The 16,152-nt window shown below is 33.3% G+C and overlaps 1 protein-coding gene across 12 annotated transcripts in view; it reads right to left on the bottom strand.

The window, feature by feature from the left end:
* Window positions 1-16,152, bottom strand: part of LOC117238291 (potassium/sodium hyperpolarization-activated cyclic nucleotide-gated channel 3) — a 216,954-nt gene that overhangs the window by 43,437 nt on the left and 157,365 nt on the right. The window lies entirely within an intron of this gene.

Genomic DNA, 16,152 nt, shown 5'->3' with positions numbered 1-16,152 from the left:
TCTAGCAATGAATATTGTTCGATTCACGAAAATGAGATGAAACATAAATTTCTTATATCGATATCATTCATAATCAATATTTTAGGCATTTTACGTATACATCAACACTCTTAATTTGCATTTTTAATACTCTTTTCGCAATAGTTGTATACCTGAATTTCTGTATCACAAGGACATTTACATTTTAAAAGGAATTTTACTTTAGAAAATAGGAAGAATGCTAAAGTCACTGTGCAAGGTCCTAAGAAACTTTTTTCCAGTATCCTTCGTACTTTCTTTATTTTTCTTTTAAATACTTTTGAAACTATTTCTTGCAATATGTTTTTACATTTTTTATTATATCGTATACCGTTGACGTTATTGACTTTGCAAATTACTTTGGCAAGTGGAACGAGCCTTAAAATTAACATTCCAATATCATAAATGCATACTTTCGACGAGTCTAAAAAATCGAAGTCTAACTCAAAGCAAATATCTCAACAAATGTGAAAGTTGCGAAAACGTGTTTCAGATGAAAGTAGTTGGATACCAGAGAACATGCTAGCAGATCGTGTTGATACCTTGTAAAGATAAAGTTTATTTCTCGAAATAGAAATATACGTCCTTCAGTACATATTTTTATACTTAACACTGAAACATGTATATTTCTATACTTTTGTGTATAGGGTGTTTCGCTTAAATCGTACATCAAAATCATTTCCCTTGCTACTAGAAATAGCAGAAGTTTACAACAATACAATACAACACGTGTCAATATATATATAAAAGTAAATAAAACAACGTTTAATAATGTTTAAGCGTTTGTGAAATCATTTAATAGTGTTTTTATAATTCGATGTATATAGACTTTTTAATATAAAATATCTGTGCCTTTGAAAAATACAACAAATTTCATGTGATTCAATCGCATTAATTAAAAAACGGAAAGAAAACACCCACAGGATGATTAAAACGAAACGTTTTCCTGTCTCGTGCCATTCAAGAGCTCTCAGCTTCCTGTCTCACTAAATTAGCCAGTTCTGTTCCTTTCATTCTCAGGATCAGTCATAGCCTTCCCTGAATTTTGCATTAGAATTTTGTAATCCAGGCCCAACGTGTAACCTACTTATCTCAAAAGGCTGCGGCCTTCTTCAAACCGGTCATTCCATTTATTGTCTTTCCGGGCCAACTTTACTCAATTACCAAGACCTAAGCCAACGTTTTAAGCGCATCTACCACGTGCTCTGCTCGCAAACGTCGACCAGAAATTTTATTTTCATTCTGTTTACGGTGGAATGTTGCGCCTTACGACGAATTTACGTTACCCGGATTCTTTTCGTACCGTTTCTCGGCTAACGAGCTGCTAAAAGGGAGAGGAAGAAGGAATATCGGTCGTAAAACCGCAAGAAACGCGCGAAAATTCCGCCAACAATGACCTTTCCTCGCAAATATTGATCGAGGCTCTTGCATTTTATTACTGCACTTCAAATATGCGGAGTGTTTCGTTTAACTTTAGAATTTGAAACATTCTCTGACGTAATTAAAATTTCATAAAAATACTTCTTACGAAAGTTACTTCTTTATAGCTTGTGTTTCGACAGCCAGGATTTACATACATTTTTACCACCTGCGATTTATGGAAATCTTTAAACGAAGTAGCAAATATATATTAGATTGGCTTTCCAGCAATGACAATTTTGTGGATGTGAAAAAGAATCAACTGTATTTCATTTAGTCAATTGTGTAACATCTATTATATTTTCTACGATCGTATCAATGCTTTGAAAAATATTTTTCATTTAAAAAAGGGCTATATTTTTTATTTCAAAAGACCCTTCCGTTTAAATAATTTTGTGTCCAGAGAATAGACAAGTATAAATAAGAGAATATTATATTGGAAAGTAAAAAATGTCAACTAAAAGCAGTTGATCTCGTTCCTTTTGAAGAAAAAATCGTTAACAAAATCCACGCCCGATGACGCGATATTTGAGCCGTTCACAGGACAAAGTGGTTAACTATACTTCTTGAAATTTTCGAAATCTTAGTGCCAATACGTTTGATCGATGCTTCTCTTATATGATTTCATCAATTTTCTTTACTTTCCGTGTTGTGGACTTAACCAATTTGGTAAATAAGCACCTCGTATAATTGTTTCGCGTGTGTACGCACGAAAATATCACGCACCAGATACGCTTTTCGTTCTCGGTTGACCTGGAAGCACTCGTGAAATCATTAAAACGGCCCTGGTTGAATAAGGAAAATGACGATTCGCCGTTATCCCAGTAAAAGATTCAGTCTTGTCTGTGCGCCAAGAGCATTGCTTTTTCTCGAAGACACGGAAAACGCGAGCTGAGAGAACGTTCTCCAAGGGCGAAAGTTTAATTAACAGACCTCGGCTGCTTTTGTTTCGACTTACTTTCAGCTTCACCTTTTCAGCGCTTAAGTAGTCTAGGGGTCTAGGGGTTTAAACGAAGTGGCAGCTTTCGAGACGGCGGAAATATTGTTGCAGCTGTTTGTTGTAGATTTTCGGTGCAAGGAAAATTGTAATTGTAATTAAAACGCAATAATCAATTTAGAAAATGCGATTAATTATTGTTCCGCCTAGCTTTTCGTTAAGTTTGCGTTTAATTAATTTTATCTCAAGTTTTCCGTATTCAGATTTGGCGGAAGTAAAAATATTTTCTGATTCGAAATAGCGCGTGGTTTCTTTAATTGCAAGTGACTGACGAGAAAACGAGATAATTAGGGTAGATTAAGTAATTATACACATGACTAACGACCGTTGATGACGCTTGATTATACAATTCACGCACAATAATTTCTTGCCGGCCAATGAATACTGTTTTAATTGTATCATCATTGGTTACAACTTTGAAATCGTTCAAATAATTATGAACGGTTCTGTTATAATCTATGGTTATTCATCTGATTAAACTTCGCACTTTTGCATTATAATTTCTACACGTTTTAAAGAATCCAAAATTCGTTCCTCATTAATCGCTATTTCTTCAAATCGAAGAATCAATAAAAGAAAATTCTATCGTTTGTGAAATGAAACCGAAATCATTTCCTGAAGAATCAAGAAAGCTTTCCGTAAATCACAGCATACATTATAATCTACAACTATTATCATCTTCACACTTTTGAGTTACAATTTCTGTGCACTTCAAAATCTAAAATTAGTTCCTTGTCGACCGACACCTCTCCAATTTGAACGATTTAAACCTGCATGTTCTACTTCTACCATAAAAAAAAAAAAAAGAAATAAATACTCAACCCTTTGCGAAGTGAAACTCAAACGATTGCCCGAGGAAGCAAGGAAGCTTCGCTACAAGATAGAAACAAAAAGAGGGAAAGAAGGGTGGTGAAAGCGCAATTTCTGAAAGGTCTGCTTTAATCAGTTCGATTCCAGGCCAGCCAGGCAACATTGGCCCACTTCGCCGAGTAATAACGTAGCTACATCGCATTGGGGCAATAAATGTGCTCGTAGCTCGCACGAAGCTGCTACAAGCTTGGCTCGAAAACCACCATCGAAGAGGAGGGCAGTTTTCTTCGTCAGCACGCACCGGTGAACGCGACCTTCCGCCTTGACACTTTCGGTGGAAAACCGAGTGGTTGTTTATTCCTTTCTTCCACCCTCATTTCGAGACCTGTCTCCACGTTTCTGTGAAATTTCTTCTCTTTCGAGACTTTGTGTCTTTGATAGAGCGAAACCAGCAAGCTTCTTATAGAGATGCTTCGTGTTTATTATGTCAGAGTGTAGTTTAGATTTAAATGAAAGTATTGAACGTTTTTAGCGTCGGTGTTAAAAGCTTTTGTGAATTGAAAATGAAAAATGAAATGAAAGTGAAAATGAAAAAAGCGATTATTAATAAGTAAAAATAGTATATTCAAATAATTTTGCACGATAGAATTGGCGGAATTTTATTACAAATATATTCATTTTTTCGACTAGTTTTAAACAATGTTTTACGGATATATTCAGACAAAGAGTCTTAGCATTCTAATCGGAGATATGCGAATGTTTGTGAAAATTCAACGTAACAATTAATAGAACTAAAGAAGTGAAGCTTGAGCAGAGATTTATCCCAGTCTCTAAGTATTATTATTTTATGACGAGTACTATATTTCCGGTATCTTATTTTTTTGCGTGCTATGTGGAATGTGTATTCTATGATATTCGCGGACTTCTAAATTTCCGATGGCAATTAGAGTCCGAAGAATTTTTGTTTCGATGCGTTTGTAAAAAGTTCGCGTAGGAGTTTTGTTCATCCGTGTCTACATGCTGTTGTTTAAATTTGCCAGAGATTTGTGTATTTTTAATAAAATTTCAGTAATTCTCTAATATAAAATTCTTGTTATTTTCATCCAGTGTCTATTATTTTGTAGAAAATGATATTATTTTAGCAGAATTTAGTTTATTTAACTTGAAACTTCTAGGATATATTATAATATAATAAACATGATTTTGCAAATATTTAATATTTAATTTTGATTATTTTAAATAATTCAATGAATATTTTATAGCCATTGGTGTATTTTGATAAATGTATTTAAAATATGCAATTCCTTTTTAAACAATAAATCGAAATTTAGAACTCTCGAAATTTTTTCTGGGAACTTTCATAAAACCACTTCAAATAAACTTTCGAGGAAAGTGAACAGTTCGACATTCCAGAGAATCTTTTGCAATATTTCTAGACGGTGAACGTGTAGGACGATCCACAGAGTATTCTCCATTCACTTGCTACTATTTCATTCATTATCAGATCGTACAAACGAATGAATAAAATTGTTTGAATCAGAATGAAACTAAAGAATCGTTTTGAAGGCTCTTTAAATATTTATCCAACCTAAAATTAAACTGCCATTTGACCGCCATAAATAAAAAGAGCGGGGTGAGGCGGGGTGAAAACGATACGATCGAACTGGAAAGTTACTACAGCCCACGCGTTTTCCAATTCAATTTCAATCCCAATACTTTCAGACTCCTCTTCAAATGTTTGAAGAAAGGTTAATTACGAAGATGTTCGATCACGAAGAAAACAGCGAATTGATATTGCATTACAGTTTCTTCGTTTAAAAATCTACCAAAATGAAGATATTTACCCTTAAGTAGAGATGTCAATATTTTTGCTATTAGAAGTGTAGTCTGTCAGATTATGTGATTATTACCAGTTTACAGATGTCTATGCATTCATGGAAAATTTACACGAGCGTATATATATATATATAGAGTTGTGTCATTACTACCAACTCATAAATAATTGATAAAAAAGGATATTTTTCTTATAATTCAAAAATATTCGATTCTGAAAGGGTTCGTTTTACTCTTATCACTATTTAAAATATCTGATATTTTAAATTTAATAGAGAGCTATCGATCCATTAGTTTCACATACGTTTAAATATATTCATCGATGAAACTGTGTGTTGGAATTCGCGTTAAACAGCCTTCTTCGAGTCTCTTTTTCTAACACCCTGTACGTACCACTAGACACTGACCTAAAAGCGTCGAGAGATTACGCCTTGGCGATAACCATATCCCTAAGAGTCGAGATTTATGCGCGACTTTTTACACGAGAATCTGTTTTAACGAGCACGCCGCGTGGCCAGCTCCGCGAATTCCAGACAATTTAGAGCGTTTTCGAGCTTGTCTCCTGCCAACATTTTCGTTGGAACTGGACCTATCGTTCTTGGAAGCTGGAGATATTAAATACCTAGTTTTATTCCTCAGTTGCTATATTATTCGAATACGGAAAATACAAAGGCTGCAAAGAATAGAATTTTTCTATGCTTTTCATGCAAACTTTTGTTAATAATTCTTAGGTTATTGTATAATAAACGTCGTTTCTTTAGATAAAGTGTATTATGTATAATTAGTTTTGAATGATAATTTTTTATTAAAATCAGGTTCATCTAAATTTGTTTGTACAATTAAGTGATCGTAATTAAGCGATCCTTGTTCCTGATCTTTACACATTGAGGGTTGCTTCTTTAATCGTAAGAAGACGCAAACTCTTTCAAATTTCAAACTTGATAAATTGCATGGTATCAGAATTTGAAAATTTCTACTACAAGTCGATTGTATGAAAACTCGGAGCATTTAAAGTATTCTTAGAAGTTGGCAATCAATGGACTTCCATGAATACTTAGAAACTTTTTAGCGATGTAATGTCATAAAGCTTGTAACAAGTGATCGTACAATGGCTCAGAATTCTTCGAATGTTACTTAAAGTTAGATGCTGATAGATTGTTCTCGTTTAATGCAGTGATGCAAATAAGGATTAATAGGGTAATAACTCAGGATGAGAATTCGCAACCCTTGCCTCAACTATTTTGTATCATACTTGTTAGAACACAAGTCTGATTAATAGTTTCTCGAAGACTAATTTACCTGAATTCAACTAACATCTACCATTCCTCTTATTAACAGTATTTATATTACTTTTATACCGACTCTTAATTCCCGCCCTTTGGTCGTGGATGATCGTAACTTTTGGATTAGACTTGAATTTTATGTAATAAACGATAATTTATGCGACGTGATAAATTTTATGAGATACATAATATTAGGTTGTTCGATATTAGGTTTTACAGCGATGCATCTTTATACAAACATGAAACCTAATCTGCCGAACGTTATGATCTTTATTTTGATAGAACAAAATGGATCATACGTAATTCGATAAAATAATATAAAACGAAAAATGTTGTGCATCCATTATTTCCTTATAAAACGAAAGAAACTTTTCGGACGACATAATAGAAGTAACTTCCATTGTTTCGACAATTACAACAAATATTATGATCATAGTAAATATTAAAAATATCGAAAAATATTTTGACAAAACTTAAACATACGAACAATGCAGAAGAACAAACAACGCATTTATTTGCCTAAATATCTGATCTCACAGAGGCCAGTTAATAGGGAATCTACCGTATATCGATTTATCGATGTTATCAATATTTAGCCGTAGTGTTATCAATAGTTGTAAGTACCTTCAACGCTAGTTTAGAATAGTTTCAAGGGAACAAAGTTCGATCTTAAGCAGAATCCATGTATCGAGACATGCGGTGTATTCATGAATTATTGCACATTTCATGGCCGTATGAACGAGAACAAACAGCACCATGGTTCCTTGGGTACTTTCTTCGAAGCGAGTTATGACAAAGGACCGTTGCTCGACCGACTAAAATCGATTTTCATCTCGTTGAAACGCGTTGTTCGTAGTTGAAGTGTAACTAGCGATCCAACATTGTGCATAGATTTCTATGAAACTTTGCGAGCTGATAGGCAATTGAAGAATATTATGCACACGTCAGTCTATATGCATTGAAACCGAAACAGTTTCTCGAATGTTTTATTGCGAGCAGAAAATTTTACGCCCATGAGATCGAGTGTTTGTAACTCGATTCATTAACTGATATTTCAATAACGGTAATAGTAATATTATATTATTATTAATATACTAATTACATACTAACTATATTGCCGAGTCTTGCAATATTTTGTGAAAATATGCTGAAATATATAATGTCGAGTTTTATAGTTCGCGAGCAGCTTGCAAAGAGTATGAGATACATTTGAAATACATTCTTGATATATAGCATGTATATATTAAGTTATCCGAAAAGTTTCTTTCGTAAGGTGATAATAGATGAGCAACAATTTCTGTTTTGTATTATTTTATCAAATTAGGTATGATCTATTTCGTCATATTTCTATTATTATGTTCGTGCAAAATTCAATAAACTAATACAAAACAAAAAACATTGTGCGTCTATTATTTCCTTATAAAACGAAAGAAACTTCTCGGACAATCTATACTTACACATGTATATTTGTTTCCATTATATTACTTTAATTATAATCAACTATGTGTTAATACATTTAGATGTACATTATAAATCGTTTTAATGTAAATATGTATTTAAAAAATCATCCTCGACGGATAATAATAGAATAATCATTTGTAGCAAGCTTCTTTTCATCTTGCATATAAATTAGATAGCATTAAATAAAAATTACTATTATAACATGAATTATTGTAAATGGCATTAAACAAAAATTGCTACGTCTTTTTACTGCCATTTACTTTAATTTTACTATTCTTAAGCATAAATAATTACGAGGCGATTTTCGAGCACATTCTAGATGCAAATTTAAACTTTCGTTTACTGAAATCTCAAACAGCTGGAAGATGTTCGTCTTCTTCCTGGGAATAACATTAGCATTTGCCATTTTTATAGCGAGTTCCTCGTATCGGGATTGTTGCACGCCATTTCGTAGAACAGACAAACGTTCCACTCCGTTGATTGAGAATGCATAATACAGCAGCAGCCACGGATCGCACGAAATTCCGGCTCGAATCGCGCTTTCTTAAAATATACATAAGCGATCGCTGTTGCTGCTCGTACCGTATGCATCGATCACATGATAGAAACGAAAAATAATTGCCTATATCAAGAATTATTTCTGTCGCGATTATGTCGTGTACAGATTTTTATTTTGGACCTTCGTTATTACAGTTGATGGTGTGATCAATCTCCTTCGACATGTTTTCTTCGCAAAATATCGATAGTAACCTTGTCTCTGAAGAAATTTACGGAAATTTTAAAGTGTTAGTGTAATTTAATAATTTCGAGAAATTTTTGTAATTCTGAGATATTTCAGTTTAGAGTAGATAATTTCATTCGCTTTTAGTGATTTAGGGAAGTTTTCAAGCTTTCAAATTCACAGACCAAGAAGAATCACTGGTCAGAATATCTTTTTAGAATTTAAGGATTTTTTATCCGAAACAATTTTGATTAACTTCGGAGTATAAAGGATTTGGAGAATATACAATGATTTATAGGAAAATGTTTTGAAATATGGAAACTTTTTGAGAGTAACTTTACTGAATTTGTATTGGAATTGTAATTATTGCAAACAATGAATTTTATTTAAATGCATTATTTGGAAACATCTTTAAATTAATTTCACAGATTAAGTAATAGCTCAATTCTAAGTCCTCTAGTTTAGTTCCTAGGGAATTCCGCTTTTTCCCTAATGTAACATATTGAATAGATAACATCTGCGTTCGATATTTGCTTTTTTGTTCACTATGCGATATACGTGACGAGTAAATTATTGCAGTCAATGAAACAGATGTTTCAGTCTCATGAATCGGGAACAAAAGAGGTTAATGGAATTGCGATGAGATATACTCACTTGAAATCTCCCAATAGCGAGCAATAAATTGCTAGGGTATTTCACTCTCCTATAAAATATTATAAAAGCAATATGTTCCGACGCATTTTCTACAGAGAAACTTTAAACCACGCACTATTTCTTGATCTGTTTCATGTTTCCTCTCCATCGTTAATAAAGTGTTCGAGGAGTAAATACGTCAAAAGATTAAATATCTCGCAGATCATAAAATTATATTCTCTTAAAGCAGTAAAAATTCTATGACAATCAATTCGAGAAACAGCTGCAATTTAATCGGATATATCTCTTGTTCAAATATCAATCCCAAGCGAGCACCACCATTCGTTTCACTCAGTCCTTGTTCTTCATCTACTTCGGCAACTGCATCCTTTTCTATTTACTCTAGCTCGTAAAATCAATCTCACACATTTGGACAGAACTGACTTCTTTTTCTCCTATATTTTATATGCATTATAAGAACTCAGTACATTTACCTATTATTTCATTATACAAAATAATCGGACAGATAGATTATATCTGTATATAATTATTTATATACTCCATTTTTCACCAACGACAAGATTCGAGATTTTCATCAGATGTTTAACGCATATTCTTTTTTATATTTTGCTATCTTGGATTTTACAGAGGAAAAAGTGCGCTAAGCGATATCTCCAAGCGTAATTTTCCAATTTCTAGAATTTGTGGAATTTAGGAATCTTTTAACCTAAGATAATCGGGGACTTTTCTGATCTAGAGAAATGTGGAAAATTTCTAGTCCAAAATGATTTGGGGATTTTCTAATCTAGGGAAGCTGTATTAAATCAACACATCACACGAATAGGTTCAGAATTTGAGAAATCTCAAACTCATAACGTTTAATAACTTTGAGAATTTTGGGGAATTTTGGGAATTTTCTAATGTAACAACGGAGGATGCATTTCAATAGAGACAGAATATTTACTTTGAAAGATGAAGTACCTACTTTCAGAGCGCTTTAAAATCTCACACAAAGGATTTGTGACCTACCTAACCTAACCCCAATCATGGTTGAGTAGAAGCGACTGAATCTTCTTCCCGTTTATTTTCTATTCTAGTTTCAATTCCATTCCATTGTATCCTTTCCATTGTAATCCATTTGTTTCCACATAATTTTTACCATTCTATCGTCATTTTTCGAACCATTCATTACGCCAGTGACCGATTCATCTATTATGCTACACCTGATCAAGCGAGGAAAACTCACACTTTCAAGTCGTATTCAGACCTATTGAACGAGACCGGTCATTAGAGGCCAGTAGTCAATGTATTCAGAGTTATCAGCTAATCCACCCAACAGCGATTGGTATGTACAGAATCCTCCTGTCGTCTAATTGACCAATTCTTCAGGTCCTATTGTACAAGCAAGGATTGAGAATTTAACCGATGGGACATGACTGATTGCAGATGACAACTGTCCTGTTTTGTTTCCCTTACGTAATTTATGAAAATCTCAGTTTCTTCCCTTTTCACTAGATTTTCTTTATTTCACATTTTACTAGCTTTTACAGAATGATGCTGTAAGATAATCTACAATAGTACGATGATACTTGAACGACTCGTAAGTTTTTAATTACTTTATTTGCTATTTTGTTCCGTCGTTAATCATCGGTTATATTAAGGAAGAAGAAATTTGATATAAATCGGTGCATTCGATGTTAAGAAGATTTATAACACAACTATGAAATTTCATTTCGATATGGTTTTTTAAACGAACTTTAATTTGAAAAAGATTGAAGATTTCTGGAAATGTAAAACGAGAACTTAGGGAAGATTAGAGACGTTTCCTATTCTATCTGAGAAATTTTTTAATGGGTAAATTATTTCAAAGAAACTTATAAATGAAGACATCATAACGGCTTCGTTCTAAGACCTTTCGAATCAAACATTGTTGATAATTCTTACAAGTCTGGAATAACATAACGAAATAGTCTTCGAAAAAGTATGTTGAATTATATGAAAATTATTTGGATTAAATATCCAATATTTTGGAGAAGCTACGAGCAATGAAAGTTTTATTGTATAATACGATGTTTGACAAGCACCAATGTAGTAGCTTGTTCGATGTGATTGATTAGTTTGTTTAAGCAACATTGTTCGCGATTAATAAGGGAGTTGTAGCAATAGATTACAATATAAATTATGATAGCTTTTAATATTCGTAATAGGCTTTACTATGCGAAATTTTATAACGTAAAGGCAGTAAAATAGAAATTTAATTCACTCTAGTACGATCATTTGTTACTCGTTTCATTTCGTTAATCATATTCAAGACTAAACTCCCTGAGAACATTTTCGAAAATAACTCGTACCGTACAATACAGAGAAGCCGCCTCTCTATTTCAACGCTGAATTTACCTGCGAGGAGTCTGCAGGAATTAATCAACGTCTTCGAGATTAACCCGAACTGGTTCCTCGATATTTCACGGTGCTCGACGCGTTCGTCTCGAGTTCCTCGACACTTCATACACTATGCTGAATTTTAGTCGCATCGATGAAGAATTAAGTGGCCTGGATTTTCGTTCGTGGCATCTTTGACGAATGGTACACGAATGATATCGTTAGAGCATTTTTGATCTTTCATAGATACGGAAACTGGTCAAGTAGACAACGATTAAACATGCCGAATGTTATACGTTGGAAAAATAAGTTCCAGATTTCTGACGATATTCAAATTTGTAATTTAGAAAAATTATAGAATAAATATAGTAAAGAGGGGAAATGGAAGTAAATGATGCATATTTATTGTATGAGAATTTTTAAACTCCGTAAGTTAACAATTTAAAAAAAAATGAAGGATATCTGAAATTTGAAAGCATTTATTAAAATAGTAAATTTGAATTATTATAATATATTAAAATAATTACTGTACTAAGGACAAGACATTTATCACTACATACGTTTAATGTAAAATGGTACCTAATAAATTTATACGTAGAATCAAAGAAATAAATGTAAGATCGCTATAATGTAGTAAATATACACATCGATATTGAAATATTAGACGTAGTAATTAAAATAATAATAAAACGGTAGAATACTACAAGCAGAAAAAATGTCTAATTCTTAAAACGTGAATCGCCTTGAATTTATGTTTTATAAAATAGAACGCCCGTTTAAAAATGGAAATTGAAACTCGGTAAACCAATACACGGTAGTTTCATAACAAACAAGAACAGAAATATTCACTCGCGTATTTAGCAGAAGTAACACGTGTTTAAACGCGAGGTTAAGGCGCGTGAAAAATAATTTACTTCATTCTACAAATATTTCTTCCAACGCTGCCACTTGTTAGACATATTCTTAAATTATGTGTTTGCGTGCATCATAGCTCAATGATGTGAAAACGTGTTACCAAACCACTGGTTCCCTTGATACAGTTTGTATAAGGATAATTGATCCGTCACAGGTGTTTCTGCGTTTCCAGGTGCACGTTTAATGATTCAACCTATCTGTGTTTCAGATAATTTATTCGAAACAAAAGTAATTTATGGAGTACACTAATTAAACACGTAAGTTCTTTTTTTTCATTTAAAAGCGTTTGCCATAAAAGAGGCACATGCTCTTTAAAAAAAATCTACCTTTTTATTCGATTTCAATATTATGTTAGACCCTAGATAGGCAGATTTCTGTACGTTTACGCGAAGTTTAAACGTAGATACGTTCAATTTATGTTAAATATCGTTGGGTATGCTAATATTTATGATCGATAATGTAAATGATGTTCTGTCATGTGAAAACAAGATTATCCAAACAACGTGTACCATGATTAATTCGTTTAATTAAGGTTTCATACTAACTCTATATTTGTGTAAATATTTCATAAATAACCACAATAAGTAACAAAACTTAATGTCATAAACAAATTATTTTCTTTATAAACGAACAGTTACATACTTTCAAGAATCTTTATTTTCTCGATCGTTCAAATTTGTAGTTTCGTCTGTGTCAGTAAAATTGAGATCTGGGGAAATCTGTTTAAAAATAAACAGCGGTCGCCGCTTTTCCATGACTAAAAAAAGAAGTGACCGTAAAAGTTCAGAACACGGGCTCGACTCATGCCGACAAACATTTTAACAAAATATTTCGCCTTGTATTTTTACAGCCTCTCGCGACACATCCGTGAAACGAACATTTCTGGATTCCCAAACAGCAGTCGAAACAACAGCCTGGGAAAGCAAATAAAAAGAGGCGAGTCGAAACAAATTTCTTAACGGGATTTGAATGGAAATTCCTTTTCTCGAAACATCCATAAATTTTACTGCAAACATTCATTACACGAACCTTGTAAATATGTATTCTGAAACGAACTCGTAGTAGATCAAACGAAATGGCGTGATCAAATCATCTTCGATAGATTTCTTAAATGGAATATTTTAAATAGTCGCTATCTTCAATTTTATAATTTTAATTTTATTTCTTCGTTTTGGATAATATTTTACGGGTATAGAAACTTACTTGAATATATCCAACTGATCCGCGTCTAATTTTTATGTTCCCAAAATTTTTTAAAAGATACTTAAAATATTTAAATTTTTACGCTTTGAACTTATAAAATATTTTTAAATAATTTTTTTACGAGTACAGCAGAAAAAGTTCCTTTAAAAAATTCCCCCATCGTAAAGTATTGTTGTTTCTCGTGCAGTAAAAATGGTCAAATATACTCGTTAATTATTCGGACGCTAGGATTTCTAAAAGCACAAAGGGAACGCGTAACAACCGAGTTGGTAGTCGGGCACAGAAAGTAAACCAAACAAGATCTGTAGAGAGAATGGCTCTAATAAGCTACCAACAATTCTTTCCACGAATGTTTAATTTAAACGTCTGTGCACATATCATTATGAGCCAGATTATCGTGCTATAGCTGCTATTTAGCAAGAGAACATATTTTAAAATCCACATATTACAAGTTCCTCTACAATACTAGCAAAAGTTATGATTTAGTTGGATCGCACCAAATATATCTTATAATATAAAATACGAAATAAGGTAGTTCGGGTTTTTCAATAAACATATAACGGGTAGCTATCGTAATATGTACTTATAACCATCAGTATAGTGAGCTATAAAAGTATATTTATCACTATAATCAAGCAACACATAAATTTTTCCTTCGTAAACTAACCCTTTTCATTTTTTACATGTTCCAGATTGTAACCCCTAAAATAAGAGAATCTTTCAGAAACCCCATTCGTCGTTAGACAAAGATATAAAACCGTGAAAAAAGATATGGAATGAATATACGTTTCGTAATATACACACGTAAATCGTAAAACATAAAATTCCGAAAGCGTCGATTCGAAACTTATGGACGGTAGTGTACGTTAGCTGCACGTGGATGCGTTCGTGGTGCATACACGTACACGCGATTACATCGATTAGTAAGAATCACCATGAAATAGTAGCCATACACTCAGCCAGTGTACACAGGCGTGCCGAACAATACCGCGGGGTCGTCCATTGTCTGGCAGAGGATGCTGACATAACCAGAAGCACGGCCGCGTGCGTGCAGTTTTATAGCGCGATGCAAATTTCAAGCTGACCGACCGATCTATCACTCTATCCCATCTCTGTTGCTCTATCGTCGTTACTCTATCATCGTTCCTCTGTCGCTCTATCCTGTGTCCGAGCGTCGATCACGCCGCCGCGATTGCTTCGGCCCGTTTAACCGCGTGATCTGTCCAGATGTTTCCTTATCGAGAAGTCAATAGACCGAACATCGTATGGTTTCTGTATTTGCTTTAGGTAATGATTATTATAGCGAATACTTATTTCGACGAATTTATCTTCTGATCAATTAATCTTCTGATGATTGCACAGATAAAAATGTATATACGAGTAAGTACTTGATTATTGGATTCGGCCGAATACACAGCCACTGTAATCAGAACCTTAACATGGGTGTTGTTGACGTTGCTGCGAGCAGAGTGCGGATAAAATTGTGCAGAAAATGTTGGATTTCTACGTATACATGGTGGATCTAAAATGTCGTGATACAAGAGGCGCGAGGGACATTCTGTGATACGAAATAAGGGGAAAATCATGAATGACGAAATTGCGTTTCATTCTCGAAGAAATGGAGCTTGAAAACTTACTCAAGTATCTAATTCTCGGTTAGATAGGAGTGAAAAATTGGCAGCGGGTCATTCTACATGCTCATATGTAAGTCGAAAATGTAGTACAACGCTTGTTTTTCGTTTGAAGTCTGGTTTTCAAGAGAATCGAGTTGCATATTCTTCTTACACCTAGACAGAATAATATGCAAATTATTTTCTTCGAAGATCCTGAGATTGGGTTTTCTTCTAAAGGTTTTATTTGAAAAACAAAAGCTTTGGAAATTTGTTGGAAAGGATATTCTTGAGTTTTGAATTTCGTTCAAGAGGATTCTGCTAGAAAAAGAGGCATTTGCGATTTTGGAAATTTGACGATCTTGAAATAAGAGGAATCTCGGGATTTGTAGATGAGAAAATTTTAGCTTGAAGAGAGAGGAATTTTATAGCTTTGGGAATGGAGAAACTTCCCACAAAAGCAGACAGTTTGAGCTGAAATAATACACGAAGAGACGAATTAAAATAAACAAGTTTACGGCAGTTGAAATATAGAGAGGAAATTCCTCTTAAAAAGTGGAAATTTTTACGACATTAAAGATTTGCTAAAGAAGATTCTTGAAAAGATAACTTTAAATTGAAGAACAGTGAAAAACATGATAAGTTGTATTTTTTATGTTTTACAGTACGATAAATTCGAGGTTAAAAATACTTTATTGATCAATCTTTCTATTCGAGGCTCTCTTTCTATTTGATTTTGGAATTAAAATTACCCCCACCTTTTTGAATATTTCAAAAACATTAAATTGGTTAAGTCCTATTGCTTAGTTTTTTTTTACAAATTTTTAAAAGACTCCTCTGAGATAGTTTTAAGAAACGAATTTGTTTGAC

The sequence above is a fragment of the Bombus vosnesenskii genome, unplaced genomic scaffold, assembly GCF_011952255.1.
Source record: "Bombus vosnesenskii isolate JDL3184/JDL3185 unplaced genomic scaffold, Bvos_JDL3184-5_v1.1 scf7180000013445, whole genome shotgun sequence".
NCBI lineage: Eukaryota > Metazoa > Arthropoda > Insecta > Hymenoptera > Apidae > Bombus > Bombus vosnesenskii.
Note: the sequence above shows the minus strand (reverse complement) of the source record. Positions and strands in the feature narration are given on the sequence as shown.